General features: G+C 38.5%; 1 long non-coding RNA gene across 3 annotated transcripts; it reads left to right on the top strand.

Moving 5' to 3' along the window:
• Positions 1-33: 33 nt before the first annotated feature.
• Positions 34-15987, top strand: LOC139310450 (uncharacterized). 3 transcript variants are annotated; one of them, XR_011599883.1, is made up of 4 exons: positions 34-123; positions 12430-12590; positions 13860-13933; positions 14107-14187. It is a non-coding gene; the product is annotated as an uncharacterized lncRNA (long non-coding RNA). The 3 variants fall into 3 exon arrangements; XR_011599884.1 differs by lacking the exons at positions 34-123; positions 14107-14187 and adding exons at positions 11630-11756; positions 15886-15987; XR_011599882.1 differs by lacking the exon at positions 34-123 and adding an exon at positions 11630-11756.
• The last annotated feature ends 732 nt before the right edge of the window (positions 15988-16719 follow it).

Here is a 16719-nt window from a genome sequence, read left to right as displayed (position 1 = left end):
TGGGCGGGGTTAGAATGTTGTGCGTAGGGAAAAGCGCTTGGTTATTGCAACTTGAATTTAGAGGAGAAGAGCGGCGGACAAAAGTGTCTGGAAGGAGATTTGTTACAAACCTGAGCCGCGCATGTATGTATGTTAGATATGTATGTTAGATATGTATATATGACACATGTATGATATGTATGAGATATCTATATGTGATATGTATATAATAGATATGTATGTACGATAGTTTGTATGTATGTATGCGCCTGCTAGTTCTATAGGATAGCGCTCTGCTCACGTTGGGAATCTTGCAGTTGAGTTGGACTGTAATAAATCCCATATTACCAATCAGTGCGGAGAGTGGCTTATTGGAGAAGGCTGCTGTTCCAAGGTGTGTGGAGTCCTGGCGTATATAATATACCAGGCGGCGCTGGCAAGGGAACGGAAGGTCAGATTTGTTTAATAATTATTCTAGCGCCTGTCGGATTTTATTAGACGAATTGGACTGCGCATGCGCTGACATTGCTTGTGGTTGCGGGGAGACTAAACTGCCTGGCTCCCCCACCTCCCCCCCCCCCCAAAAAAAGACCAGGTGATCTGTCCTTAACAAGATAGTTCTGGATCAATTTTACCGTGACCGTAATTTAGAAAGAAACTACTAACCATTTTGAAGGTTTGATCTTGTTATCAGCTCTCCAGAAGCAAAGTGACAAGAGTTGCCAGATCTGGGCTGCAAAAAATGCGGACGATCGGTGGTTAGCAGGTTTTCTGAATCATTTTGTTGCCAACTTGTGGTTGTCCGCATCTTTCAGTCTTTCAGATCTGATGCCCCTGCGTGAGGGTTAATGGGCAGTGTCCCCTCAAGTTTTCAGTCTGTTCTGATAGTTGTCATGAGTCGATAGGTATTAATGAGTAGCAGAAGAAATAGGAAATTTTATTTCAGTTGTGAGATTATTCTTAAATCCCTCATTAGGATACAGCATTCCTTTTATATTTTATACTGCTTTCCAAATAATTGTCAGAATTCATATTCTGAATTATTCTAGATAGGTAACTTTGCTATATGCTTTGTTCTATTAGCCATTTTAGATCAGAATATGATAAAATACATTTAACTGAATTAAAATGCAACAATGATGATGCAAATAAAGCACAATCTTTGCATAACACAACAGAATTGTTATGGCGAAGGAAATCATTTGATGAAGACTCTCTATATAATTCTAAACACTTTGTGATAATTAAAAATGTAAATCAATAACTGTAAACATATTAATGTTGTTTTTAAGAGTTTTAATATGATTTACTGTATGACAGCATATATGAGGGATGCGGTGGCTAAGAAACTGAGCTTGTTAATTGAAAGGTTGGCAGTTCAGCGGTTTAATCCCTAGTGCCGTGTAACAGGGTGAGCTCCCATTACATGTCCCAGCTTCTGCCAACCTAGCAGTTCAAAAGCACATAAAAAATGCAAGTAGAAAAATGGCCACCTTTGGTGGGAAGGTAACAGCGTTCTGTGTGCCTTTGGCGTTTAGTCATACCCGCCACATGACCACATGACGTCTTTGGACAGTGCTGGCTCTTCGGCTTTGAAATGGAGATGAGCACCGCCCCCTAGAGTCAGGAACGACTAACACATATGTGCAAGGGGAACCTTTACCTTTACCTATGACAACATATCCTTAAAAATTGATAATACATAAGATCCAGTCATAAATGCAGGGTTTAGAATGTAAAGCTATTGGAAGCTGATCAAAAAGTAAAATGTATTTTATTTTACATCATCCACTAATTAGCATTGTGCACAAATGAGAACAGTTTTTGATTTTGTAACAGGGAAAAGGAGAGAAGCTTTTCAAATATATTTATTCTCTTATCCTCAAATAAAATACATTTAAAAAGCAAATGCTAGTATTTCAAACATCAATATAATCTACTTTGTGGAAATGAAGTTATAGCTTCCTTTCATAGCCATCTTACTAATTTCATATGGTATGTCCTGAAATGTTCCCGCATTTGTTTTGTTGTAAAAATAAACATCAGTGTTTTTATTTTATCCTCCCAGATACGTTAGAATTAGAGGTAAGGAATGGGCTGCTGGGATGGCAGCAGCCCATTCATAATACCCGCAACAATACACAGCAATACTTTTCATTTAATTACCTCATCATCAAATTAATTTGGTAGTAATTGGCAGGAGCAATGGGAAGTGTAATCTCTTAATAAATTACTGGAGCTGTAATCTGTATTCTCATCATAATCAATTGCATCTATCAAGAATTGCAGGCAGGAAAGTGCTCTAATAAAAAAGCTCTACAGAGAATCATTAAAACTGCTCAGAATATCATCGGACTCCAGCTACCAGCCCTGGACGACATCTTTGAATCTCGCTGTTTGAGAAAGTTGCATAACATTCTCAGAGATTCTTCCCATCTTGTTTACAATTTTTTTAGACTGTTGCCTTCTGGCGGAAGATACAGAACAAAACTCGGACCACACGTTTTCTGAATAGTTTTTATCCAAAAGCTATAATTGCACTCAACAATGAACTAAAGGGCCACCATCAGTGAGTTGTTGGACAGTATTACTTGGTCTGTTGTGTGGATGTTTGGGTGGTTTAGGGGTGGAGAATTGTGGTGGGTGGGAGGTTGTTTGGGGATTGTTATGTGTGTTGGACCTAGTCTTTGGGTGTTAAGTGAATTTCGCTGTATCGGTATACTGTGTATACATGTACAATGACAATAAAGTTATGAGTATTTTCCTGCTTGCAGTTCTTGCTAGATGCAATTGATATAACATGTTTGCATTTATTTTCTGGTCTGGTTAATACATAATGCTAAGCAATTATAGAGTTAGTTTACTTTTCCTATGCAAATCAGACCATTCAACAAACCATGATAAAAATCCTGGCTCAGGAGATTTCTGGTGAGGAAATGGTAAACTGATCCCACAAACAGCAGAAACATTGTGGTTGAAAATGGCAACTGGATGCTGGATCTGGACCATTGAAATCTCTCTGGAGAAAGAAGAGATCTTGAGATTGCCCATATATACACTGGACAGCTGGGGTAAAGGTAGTAAGTACACTGCAGAAACCAGGGTGGATAAAAATCAATGATTTTTTTAATTTAAATCGGATTTATTTTAATAAAAAACTTTTGGGGTAAAAATCTATCGTAAGATAGTTTTCTATTTAAGATACATAAATAATTTAGTTTATTCAGCATGAAATGGAGCTTAGTTATGTAGCATGAGGCTGTATATTCTGCAACACTGGGACTATCGGTGAGTCAACAGTGGGTCAAAGGAGTAGCAGAGATGACAGTTGCTCTTGAAAAATTATGATTTAAATCGAGTTGATTTAAATCAAGCCTTTTTACTAGTGATTTAAATCATGATTTAAATTGTGATTTAAATCAACTCGATTTAAATCAAATCCACCCTGGCAGAAACTGAGGTTTGCAATTGCTTTCAAACAGCTGATATTAGCCGGATTCCACTAAACTCATAGCCCTCAAGGCACCCTTTCAAGGTTCAACCAAACCTCACTTAATCATTTTGGAGTTTATCTTTTTTTTAGGTTGCTTTTTAAAGATTAAGGACCTTCAGAACTGGAAATGTGATCATATTAAGTTCTTCAATTTTTAGGAAATAAGTTTTAATTATAATTCAGACTTTTCCAAAAAAAGATTTTTAAATATGCAGCAAAAGTGCTGATTTGAGAATTTTTTAAATGGATGAAAGGTCCAGATTGACTTGAATTAGAACTATGAAATTACAGTAACTATAAGAATCCTTCCTGTGGAAAGTTATCTATGTTTGCACTTGGAATTGATAAGGTGATTTTGAAAATTGGTCACTAGAGGGCACCAGAAGGAAATAAATTATCAATAAATTCTTTAAGAGAAATCTATGATTATTGGGCTCCGAAAATAAGTTATCTGCTATTATCGAAAAAATGGATGATGTCATTGAAGAGGAACAAGTTACATCGAATAAAACAAATTTGGATTTGAAAATGATAGCATATAAGAGATAGAAAAAGATGAAATAATGGATATACCAAAAAAAAAATACATTTGCAAATGAGACTTGTTGATTATTTAACAATTTAAAAGACACACAACTACTAAACCAGAAGAATGATGTAAATATTCTCCTTATAGTGGATTTATTAAAGGGACTTGTTGAAGTTGTCATTGATTTCTTGAGAACAGAAAGAATACAAACACAAAGAACATGTGGATAACCTTTTAATACTTTAATTACAAAAAGGGCCTTTAAAGAATATGAAAAGGAAGCAGATGTTAGGAAATTGTTTGAGGGGACTAAAGATTTTCAGGAAAAGGAGGAAAGAATATAAAATTGTTTTATTTGATCAAGGCTAAAATAAATAGATTGCTAGAAAAGGAGATAAAGTAAAAGAAAGCATTCAGACTAGATTTATTAGATATAGTTTATCTGGGCATTTATATCATGCTTGTGAAGAAGGCATGGAAGAGGCTGTTCTTCCTGAGAATGCTCAGGAAGATAAATCTATCTCAGGATCTACTTCTGTCCTACTCTTGCAAGACCATTGAGAGTGTCCTGACTTACGGCATTCTTGCATGGTATGGGAGCAGCTCTGTAGCAGACAAAAAAGCTCTACAGAGAATCATTAAAACTGCCCAGAATATCATCGGGCTCCAGCTACCAGCCCTGGGCGACATCTTCAAATCTTGCTGTTTGAGGAAGTAACATTCTCAGAGACTCTTTTCATCCTGCTTACAATCTTTTTGGACTGTTGCCTTCTGGCAGAAGATACAGAACAATTAAAACTTAGACCACACATTTTCTGAATAGTTTTTATCCCAGAGCTATAATTGCACTCAACAATGAACTAAAGGGCCACCATCCGTGAGCTGTTGGACAGCATTACTTGGTCTGTTGTGTGGATGTTTGGGTGGTTTAGGGGTGGAGAATTGTGGTGGGTGGCAGTGTTTGGGGATTGTTATATGTGTTGGGCCTGGTCTTTGGGTGTTAAGTAAATTTCGTTGTAAGGGTATACTGTGTATACATGTACAATGACAATAAAATTGTTATTATTATTATTAACGCTGTAGTTATTTCTGATAATCCTTAATAGACTTTTGCTGGCTAAGATGGTGTGATGAGATTGATTTATAAAGAAGGGTATGAGTTATGGAATGAAGATATGGGTTAGTTGTATTTTAAGAGATGGTGATATGCTGTTAATGTTGAATACACTTGCTGAGGATATAGAGCGAGCTTGTGTTCTCTTTTTCTTTATTTTTTCTGCATTCTGTGTATGTGTGTGTGCCCGCACCTGTGTATAGTATTAGTTTAATGTGTGTAACATAATTGTAATAAAAATACAAATCACGATAATGCATGAATTCATTCAGTATTTGCTGAAGGGTGGGCAGCAATATGTACATTTTGCAATGTATGCTTACTCTAAAGTGTACTGCTCCAACTAATTTAATTTCTAGCTGAAATTATTTTATCTGCAGGCTTTCTACTATAAAAAGCAAGTTCCCAGATTTGTGGTTGCTGTCTAAGTCTAGCAATAAATTTGAGGAAGAGCTACATAATCTGTTCCTTAAAGGGTTTTCTCTGCAAAATGGTTCTGTGAGACAACTCGCCGAGGGACAACTTGCTGTGGGGCAATTCAACAATTCAATTTAATTATTTAATTAAAAATATTTTAATTTTTGTCATTTACATTTCATTTTGTCACTCCTTTGGCATCCTTTCTTTAATGATTCTATTCTACCATTTCTTTGATATCAGTGTAACTCTTGTCCTGCTGTGTGTTGGCCTGGGGTGAGTTGGCTATGGCAAGTTGCCCTGTTTTGGGTTAACTTTTATTGTTAAGGATAGCCCAGGGATGGCTGGTGCTGATGCTAATTTTGTTGCTAATCAAATAAATATATCTTACAGATGGTCAAAGACTAGAAGTTCTTTATACAATGGATATAATTAAAAGAAAAATAGTGGGAAAACAGAAAGAATACACAAAAATACTTGGTTTACTGCATTAAGTGATAGAATTCCATAGGATCTGCAGTGTTACACATTATACAAAGAGTCTCTGAACAGCAAAGCCAATGGACAGCATCTCCCCCCGCCCCCCAAAAAAGATTTCTAAGAATGAATCTGCTTGTAGGAAAAATACATTCTCATTATCTGACCTGTAGGACAGTTAGATAATCAAGGCTTCATCCAATCAATGTCCCATGTCAGATAAAATGAGCAGCCAAGTCAAATGTGTAACTGACTCAATTTCCCCAGCTGAGAAAGAACAAAGGCAAACTTGAATTTGAAATGTGCATAATTTCTAAATAGAGTTTCATTTATTAGCAAGTGTGTGCGCGATCCCGTTGTGAACCAGTAGTAAAGGTAAGTAGAACCCACCCCTGTTCTGACCTGAGGAAAGCACAGAACAAAATAATAAAGCTGTATTTTAGAATAGGAAAGGTTTGATATTCTATTGATTAATGATAATGGCTGAGAATTTGAATGTTTTGTTTCTTCTTAAACAATTCTAATTCTCGGAACAAAGAGCCCAAGATAGAAAGTTCTTCTTCAGTAAACTGTAGGACCATTGCTAAGAATAATTACCAGTGATTACAAGTGGAAGTTGGAACAGAGTTGTCAACCTGACCTAAATAGATTGTTTGCAAATCAAAAATACTGTAAAAAAAAATACTGTAATTCATAATAGACACCACAACAATAAATATTGATAGTACTAGCCTAGAAACCTGGAATCTTGTGAATTCTAGACTTCCCTTGGGTATGAAAGGCTAGGCACTCTCAATGGGGAAAACAGCAGGAGTATTACATATATTACCACTTTGAGTTGTAGTATATATAAAAAAGTGGGATAAAAATGTAATAATAGCAATATTTATAATTTTAAAAATAGAGAAGGTACTTTTACACAAAATTAAAAGGCTGTAACATGCTAACCTATATAGATTACCATTACCTGGTTCAGCCCAGACAACCTGTCTGATTATTTATCAATTTAAACATTTAGGCTAGCTATTATTCCAACAGTGTGGCAGCAAGTAATAAGATAATACAATAAAGCCAAATAAAATAAATAATATTTTAAATCATACCCTTCAAAATACACAGATAAATTACCCTGACAGAGAGGCACTTAAAAGACAAAAGGCATTGTTTGTAAGTCTCAGGTAGAGGAAGGAAAACTACCTGGTACCGAAAGGCAAGTAATATTGGCAGCAGCAAAGCCTCTAGGGAAGGCCGTTGTACAGCTGGGCTCATCTCCCAATAATGTGGTTCTCCCAGCCCTAGGAGACTGAGGAGAGCGCCTCTCTGTTCCTACAGAGTGTAATATCCTCATCCAATATACTCCTACTCATCCAAGGGGTAATGTTACTGGCACCTGGTGCAATTCTTCCAGGGATAATGTTACTTGGTCTGTTAAAACTGTTCCAGATAACAGGCTTGCTGCTGTATTTTTCGCTACCTGCAGTTTCCATCTTCAAAAGGCAGACTTTTCATAGAGTGCACTGCAATAACCCAAAAATAATGCACTAAAGTGATCAGGCCATCCCTGGGAGTTGCAATTGCGAAGTGAGATATAGGTGGCTGGATGCATCCAGTGACACCTGGGCCTTGAGTGATACAGATGAATCCACAACCTGAATTATGTATCTGCTTCTGCAAGAGGAATATAGCTCCAGGTACGTTCCCAGACTTGCAAGCTGCCAATTCAGAGCATCTCTATTTTGCTGATAGTTAACTTCAGTTTATTACTGAATAAATTGAACATTTGCGCTGTCTTGCCTGAGTCTTATGAAATGGAAAATCAGTTCCAGTGACTTTAGATTTTATAATTGGAGAAGTTAGTTTCGGTCTTATTTTAAAAGATATCACTATTTATCTTTTTCCCATAATCAGGAGGAAGGGTGACCTTCACGTATTCCTTCAAGCATGTACATTTCCTGATCTAAAATACTGATATAATTCACTCATAGTACATCCATTCAACAGTGACATGACCATCTTGTGACTCTAAACTTGTTGATACATTTATAGAAAAAAAAATCAGCAAACGGAATAAGTTTGCTGGGATTTGCCAACTGCCTTTGTTCTTATGCAGCCAGTTGTCCTCTGTTGTTTGTGGCTTTACAACAAGAAGCGATAACCCTAGCTTGAATTTTTTGCTTTCAGTTTGCAAGCTCATAGCAGTTGCTTTCATTTCCAGATCCTTTGGCATTGTTGCTTGTTTTGAACAGAGGAGTTTCTGTGCCTATGTGCTACAATAGTGGCACATGTCCCCATTAAAATATCTAGAAATTCATGTTCTTTTCCTGTAGAACAGAACTTTCTTTTCCGGCCACTGTGGAGGGTTTGCTTCTGCAAAATGCTGATATTAATGAAAGTTGTCATGGTTTCAATTGAAGAAGGAGCACATCATTGAGAAGAACCATATTTATTGCAAGGTTCCTTGAGTACTTACTTTAGCAATAGCACTTAGACTTATATACCGCTTCACGGTGTTTTACAGCCCTCTCTAAGAGGTTTACAGAGTCACTATAATGCCCCCAACAATCTGGATCCTCAGAAGGATGGAAGGCTGAGTGAGATGGTCAGTATCGAACTCCTGGCAGTCAGCAGTGAGTTAGCCTGCAATACTGCATTCTGACCACTGCGCCACCACAGCTTTCTCATTTATTTGCAACTAGCCCACTTAAACTACTAGTTAAGAGAACTCTATTCAGGTTTTGCCATACTGAATCTCCTCAAAACCAACCAGTAAAAATTCCTGAATCAGTTTAAGTCCATTTTCATTCTGATATTTAGGTTTTTTTTTAAAGGACATTTCTCTTTATCCTTTTCCCCATAATCTTTGGGGGGAGGGGAATCCTTCATGCATGGATTCATGGGTATTTCATTCAGGGTGCATCCATCCATCTGTGACATGACTATCTCAGGACTCTGAACATGTTTGATCTATTTGGGGAAAAAGAAGCAGCAAAAAGCCAATAGAACAAGATTACTCAGATTTGCTGACTTCTTTGTTCTTGTGCTGTCGGGCTTCTTGTGTTTATTTATTTGTTCTTATTTCTATACCGCCCTTCTCCAAATAGGACTCAGGGCGGTGAACAGCCAAGGTAAAAGACAATACATACAAAATTTAAAAGCAGTTTAAAATAATTAAATATTTTGGCCGTAAATTAAAACAACCCAATTTAAAATCAATTTAAAATTTAACTCAAGGCAGCCCAGCTAGTTGAAATAAATGGGTTTTCAGGGCCCGACGAAAAATCCGGAGGTCTGTTATTGTACGTATCTCTGGGGGGAGGTTGTTCCAGAGGGTGGGCGCCGCCACAGAGAAGGCTCTCCCCCTGGGAGTCGTCAGCCGACATTGTCTGGCGGACGGCACCCTGAGGAGGCCCACTCTGTGCGAGCGTACTGGCCGGTGGGAGGCTATTGGTGGAAGAAGGCGGTCTCGTAAGTACCCCGGCCCTAAGCCATGGAGCGCTTTAAAGGTGGTCACCAACACCTTGAAGCGCACCCGGAAGACCACCGGGAGCCAGTGCAGCTCGCGCAGGAGAGGTTACATGGGAGCGCCTCGTCGCCCCCATAATCCCCCACGCGGCCACGTTCTGGACCAGCTGGAGCCTCCGGGAGCACCCCAGGGGGAGCCCCATGTAGAGAGCGTTGCAGTAGTCCAGGCGGGAAGTGACGAGTGCCTGAGTGACTGTGCGTAGGGAGTCCCGATCTAGAAAGGGGCGTAGCTGGCGTATCAGGCGGACCTGATAAAAAGCCCCCCTGGCCACGGCCGTCAAATGATCTTCTAAAGACAGCCGTGTGTCCAGGAGGACGCCCAAGTTACGAGCCCTCTCCGTGGGGGCGAGTGATTCGCCCCCAATAGCCAGCGATGGCGTCAGCTGGCTATATCGGGACGCCAGAAGCCACAGCCACTCGGTCTTGGAGGGGTTGAGTCAGAGCCTGTTTCTCCCCATCCAGGCCCGCACGGCCTCCAGGCACTGGGACATCACTTCAAGGGCATCGTTGGGGTGGCCTGGGGTGGAGATGTACAGCTGAGTGTCATCAGTGGGTGTTGTTTGTAACTTTGCTGCATTCATAGAGCATCTGAAATGGGAGATTTCAAAGAAGTACCAAAGAAAATAAGGAAGTTAATCAGATCATACAGCTTCACAAAAGTGAAAATGGCACAATATTTCCATTTTCAGTGTGCATCTTTCTTTTTACAGTGTGCTGATATCAATATCATGGCAATTTTCATGGCAGAGGGCTTCAGGAGGCCATCATGGCCAAAAACAGAGCCTCAACAAGTGACGTCAAGCTGGCTGTAAAATTCAGTGGGCAAACACAGGCTTGGTTGCTCGAATTCAACTTTATTAACAAGACACCAAACAGGAACCACCAAATATGGCAAGCAACAGAACCGAACGCGACTCCTGACAGCCGCTTAAATAGCGAGCTGTCAGACTGATAACATGCCGATTGGCATTGGTAATATGTCTGTATCTATATTGATTAAACCGCTGTGAATCCTGATGGAACTACAAAGTCATCAGTGTTTCTTTTTTATGGAAAAAAGTAACTTAAAATAACAAATTGTGTATGTCCTATGCAGGGGTAGCATGCAGAAGTTCTCCAGGAACAGAGGAAATCAGATGTCCATAAGTCTCAGTTACTATATTACGTACCATTGTTCACTGTCTGGATTCACACAATTTATTAAATCATTTTTTTTTAAAAAAAAACCTATATTTTAGCTCAGGTAAAACAAGACAGACACATTAAGATTGAGTAATTATTCCACTTTTTTTCCCCCTTCAATTATTTGTCTTCCTTTGTTTCCCAAACTGAATTCATAGACTAATCATTTTATTTCTTTGGTATAATTGCAGAAGTATTGCCTTTCTTTATCTCTCCTCAACAACATTCTGATTCACAAACTTTGACCTTCTCTCCTGGGTTTTTTTTTTTTTTTTTACCTTACCTCCAGCTAGAATATGCTCTTGTCACAGTGATATGTGACATTCTTCTTCAAATCTTTCCCCGGGCTTCTATTCTGGGATGCAGAAGAAATCCTTCTTTATTCTTGCTTGTTTGTTTGGAGCATTTCAATATAACACTAAAATACAATGACAGAAGTCTTGATCTTCAAAGCTCTCCATTGCATTGCCCCATTCCTTTTTCTGCTAATGTATTTTTTTTGCTAGCATTATACAGCAACTCTGCTGTTAATCGCTTTGTTGCTTAAGCCTTAGAACTCTTCACAAAATACTTGGAGATCTGTATAACTCTGTTCGGTCTTCAAATACCGTCTCAAAACTTAACTTTTAATACAATTTTTAATACTGTGTTGTAGTTCCCCCATCAAGAACTAGACATAGGTGTACTTAAGAATAAGTCTATGTAAGAGAAAATAAACACATGTCATTTATGGAAAGCTTTTAGTAGAGCAAGGATATTTGCTATTTCACATTCCTTCCTACAGCTCAGGGAAAATCTGCTTAAGAAGATTAAGGGACAGGAGGAGGAAGAAATGAAGCACACCAGCCTTGTGTGATTCACTGCATAAAATAATTTCAGGATTGTTCTGAATTTTGTTTCATGTGAAACCTAAAAGGAGCCTGAGTGGCGTAGGAGGCTAATGCCTCCTACTAAGGCAGCATTTAACATCCAGCTGCCTGCAATTACTGCGAGTTCAATTCTCACCAGGCTCAAGGTCGACTCAGCCTTCCATTCTTTCTAAGGTGGGTAAAATGAGGACCCGGTTTGTGGGGGCAATAAGCTGACTTTGTATAAAATATACAAAAGTATGAAGGCTATTGCTTAATGCATTGTAAGCCGCCCTGAGTCTCCGGAGAAGGGCGGCATATAAAAATAAATAAAAATAAAATAAATAAAAAATAAAATGTTCTAGGCAGAGGTGTCCAGCGGTGGGGAGATTAAAAAATAAATAAAAGTCAGGTTGCCACCGACAACTGCATGATTAAACCCCAGTCCTTTTTCAATGTGGGTGACAAGTCCAGTGTACATGAAAAAGATGTGAGGTTTCCACGGTGCAGCTGTAGCCCCCATATTGACTTTTTGAGAAACACAGAGAAGCCTCTGTTTCCAGGTTTCATTTCTTTTTAAAATGACTCTTGCAGTTTGAAGCAAAGCATACTTCCCATTCCATGTATAAACCTACAGTAGTTATTAGAATTAAAGAAACAGCTGGCACTATAGAGGAGAGGATGAAGAATAAAGAATTGCTATATTGTGGTATAAAAATATGATTCAATGTGCATTGAGAAAATTATACAGAAGATAAGTGCTTTGCTGCCTTAGAAAATAAACAGAGTAACATTCAGGCAGAGTATCTTGTAGTATGTTTTGTATGTCAAACAATGGAAAAAACAGTACTTCTCATCTCACATTCAGACCTTGACTTAGGAGCAGCCGAATCTTTCTTCAGCACTGACAAGTAGTCGAATCTTGATTAATCCATGGCTGCTGCCTGAGGCTATCTTCTCTCCCTCTGCCTGAAGGTAGAACCTGCCTACATTACAATAATATGAAAAGGAAAGCATCTGCACAGTAAGGTACTATTGTTTTTGTGATTCGTAGGCAAACCTATGAGAGATTGCAGGATCTCCTTGTTCACTTGAAAAGCATATCATGTAGACCTAGCAAATGGAGAGCTGTACAGGCAAAATGACCAAAGTTGGCCACATCAATTCAATAACATCTGAAAAAGATGCATATTTGGGGTAGTCCACAGTTCATCTACGGATATCATCTATGTTAACATACAGCATACAATTATGAAAAAACTATGTCAGAGAAATCTAAACTCCATATTAGGGCAACATTAATTTAAGGGCTGAAATGTCACCAAATGGTTTACAAAATGCTGAGTTCTCTGGACGTTAAAGTAACCTGATGGGATAACCCCTTGATCTGTGATTTATAACTGGTCGAATAGAACGCAGAAAGTCACATGTAGATTTATTAGTTTAGTTTTTACTATGTGGAAAAGAGATTTCGACGTACCCCAAAGACTGCTAGGATAAAAATCTGAAAGGCGGTTACTCTGTTTTATTGTAAATCTAAAATCTGTCTCCAGTACTAAATAGAACACAAAAATCCCTTCTGAGTCAGAGAGGAGTATATCCCAAGGGAATATCACCAAAGTAGATAATTCCATGGATTTATGGACAGGGTCAGGGGACAGGCAAGAGTGTGCAAATAGCATCTTGGTGGTAGTAGTAACCTTTCATGACTGTCTTACATTGTCAGCCTTTAAGCAGAAAGGAGAGAGTGGGAAGTAAGAGGTAGCTAATCCATTTTAGAAATAGTACAAAAGGAAACTTTCTTTTAGAAATGCTCAGGGAAAGCTATTTTTGCTTGAAGGAAGAGTTCATTCTTAACCCCAGAGCATTACTCACTATAGAATAATGTATAAATTACTGAGCTATTTGAAGAACATTGTGGTTACTGAGAATTGCTTCATTCAGTGTATCATAGGGACTCTGAGTGTTCAGTATTTCTTTAATTTGTGCATTGTTTAGTCATACATTTCAAGTTATCAATTAGCCAAGGAGAACAAAGAGATTTTTCCGGTATTCTTACCAGTTTAGTTTCAGGACTTCATGATCTAGGAATGCTTAACCAGATCAATGATTCATCCAAACTAGAAAAGGGTAAAGAATATATAGTATTTATTTATAATGATACTAATTTGAAATAAGAGTATTTAAATTCTTACTTTAATTGTTTAAGATATGAAGAACTTTATATCTACTGTAGGTATAGAATTGTGCCAGGAAACAATTTTAAAATATTTTTCTTTATTTTTTCATTTTCTAAAGTCAACATTTGGTGTAACTTCAAGAGGATTAAACAATACAAACACAGGAAGGAAACCATCAACTGCTCCTCAATGGTTGGTGAAAGAGTCGTTGCAGTTTCAGTTTAAATATTTGATTGCTTCACTTTTGCCTTAACCATCTCAAACATTGTACATTTATTTCTTCATCCTAGCCTGATAAATTTCTGTGCTTCAAAGAAAAAACCTACAGCAAACTCTTAACGAGTTAAAATTACTGTATTTTTCAGAGTACAAGATGCACACTAGTTTTTGAGGAGGAAAACAAGAATTCTGCCTACCAGCATCCATCAGTATTCATCTGATTAGTGTCCTTGCAGCAAACAGCAAACAGCGTGGTCAGTTTCAGCACATTATTGCAGCCTGATTCAATACGAGCAGCTGATTGGTGGTTGGATTGGCTTCCTGGAATATCACCAATCAGCTGTTCCAGGCTGTGAGGATCACCACAGCCCATTGCCGCCTCAGCGCATTGCGTTTTTGGCTTCCACATGTCACATTTTCAGCCTCTGCAGGTCGCATTTTCAGCCTCCCCCACCCCACTTTTGGCCTCTGTGCATCGCATTTTTGGCTGGTTCCAGGTGGCAGGGATCAGCGGCGGTGGCAGCGATCCCTGCCACCTGGAACTGCCTGAAAACGTGACGCGTGGAGGCCAAAACTTGGGTGTGTGGAGGCCAAAAACGTAATGTGTGGAGGTGGAGATTGACAGCGATGTGCTGTGGCAATCCCTGCAGCCTGGAGCGGGTCTAAAATGGGGCGAGTGGTGGCTGAAAATGCGACGCACAGAGGCTAAAAACGTGACACATGGAGGCGGTGATCGGCAGCGATGTGCTATGGCAATCCCTGCAGCCTGGAATGGGTCTAAAATGGAGCATGCAGAGGCCAAAAATGTGACACGCGGAGGCCAAAAACGGCCAAAGAATGGAGCCAGTGGGTGGGCAGGGCTTCGGCAACATTCGGTGTGTAAGATGCACAGACATTTCCACCCACTTTTAGAGGGGGGAAGTGTGTCTTATACTCCAAAAAATACGGTATATATCCAGTGGGTTTCAATTTAGTTTGCTACCGGTTTTCTTATATGCGCGTGCTCGCACGCAACGCTTCTGTGTGTGCCACTGCTGCTACCAGTTTGCCTGATCTGTAGCAACCCACCACTGTATATATCTAATCTGGGCACCAGGTATTGTACTCAGAGAATTTCTTATCAACAGTGTACCTGCTTCCTTCCTTTAGGACAGAAGTACCTAAGTATTCTTTCCTTTACAGAGCATATAGAATCCTCTTATTCAGTCTCTGAAGTTTATAACAGCTGCTCCTCATCCAGAAACATCATAAACAAGGAAACCCTAGAAATTATTCTGAAACTCCAAAGAATAAAAGCACTTCCTGACAGGTTCAAGTCTTTATGTTGTTGTTCCTCCATTTCTCCACCCCTTCTGCCTGGATTGCTTCTGTCTTCTGGAAGAATCCTTGGTACCAGTGTAGTTCTGAAAGGCTTCTTATGTCCAATTAATGAATTCCTTATCTTTCTTGAGAAGCTGGACGAGGAATGTTTTGTCTGTATTTCCTTCACCTTGTCTTCCATACTTAGCTGGCACTTGTAGCATGGGCAATTCTTGTTGCCTTAAAAGAGTAGAACAACACAGTACTTCTTTTGCAGGTTATAAAAGTAATTTCTTCCATCTCCATGTTCTCTGAAAAACAACATATGTGACCAAGCCATCTATAAAATGGTGTCTTTCCACAGTCCACCATTATGTGTACTGTATGAGACTGGGTATCGCTGGCAATGGTTACTGAAATCACCTGGAAAAGCTATATGCATCTAAATCAGCGTTGGGGTTTATCTACTCTATCACGCCCTAATAATGTTTGTTTGATTTGAGCTTTAATGTACTATATGTTGTGTGAACTCAGCCATTACATATTAAGCATGATTAAAGTTTTGTTCCTCAAAAGCAGTACCTTAGCCTGATATGTCATTTATGTCTGTACATTTTCTTTTTGAGAGTGCCTGGTCAGAAGATCAAAGGCAAAGCTGATGATTACAGCAATCTTGGCCAGTGTCCTACATGCACTGATAAATGCATGAGGATGCTACATATGTTGATTGATGTATATATCCCATATGTTAATAAAAAGTAACCTCAAGTAAACTTGATTCATTATGACTTCATTGACAATTTTCTTGGCAATCATATGGGATGGAAATGGTTTCTCATTGGCTCCTTGAGAATGATTTCTTTATGTCTCAGGTCTTATAGCCTTGATATTTCTTGATGGATTCCCATTTAGGTATTAAAACAGGATCAGCAAAGATTAGCTAGATCTTTCCATCTAGGTCAGCATAAATTTAACACCCTATTTTTTTTTAATTGCAGTAGAGATGCCTTTCTTTAGTCCTTAGAAGTAAAGCTACAAGTATTTGCTCAATTTCATTTCAAATTTCTATTGATCTTGCAACCTAATAGTATAAATAAAAATTTAGGGATATTGTAGCAATGTTTTGCGATTAATCTTGCACTATTTAAATCTCATTGTTAGTTTAAACAGAGTTTTTCTATCATTATTGAAATTCTCCTATTGTCACATTTAAATAAATCTACTTTCCCTACTCCCCCGGCCTCCTCCAAAAAACCATATATTTTAATGTGCATTTTAACTACAGTAATAAAATATGATGGCTTTCAACTTGGACACATGGAGATATTCCTTGCTAATTTTTTAAAATAATGAAATGAAATAATTACTTAATTTGTTGCCATCTTTGAAATATATGTTCAGCTATGATTTTTCAGCCTGTTTCAAATACAGTACTAAGTAGTTTCAAGAATATCATGTTT

Source organism: Pituophis catenifer, unplaced genomic scaffold, assembly GCF_029215685.1.
Source record: "Pituophis catenifer annectens isolate HBS135680 unplaced genomic scaffold, rPitCat1.0.hap2 SCAF_2, whole genome shotgun sequence".
Classification (NCBI taxonomy): domain Eukaryota; kingdom Metazoa; phylum Chordata; class Lepidosauria; order Squamata; family Colubridae; genus Pituophis; species Pituophis catenifer.
The sequence above is the reverse complement of the archived record's forward strand: the minus strand, read 5'-3'. Positions and strand labels throughout refer to the sequence as shown.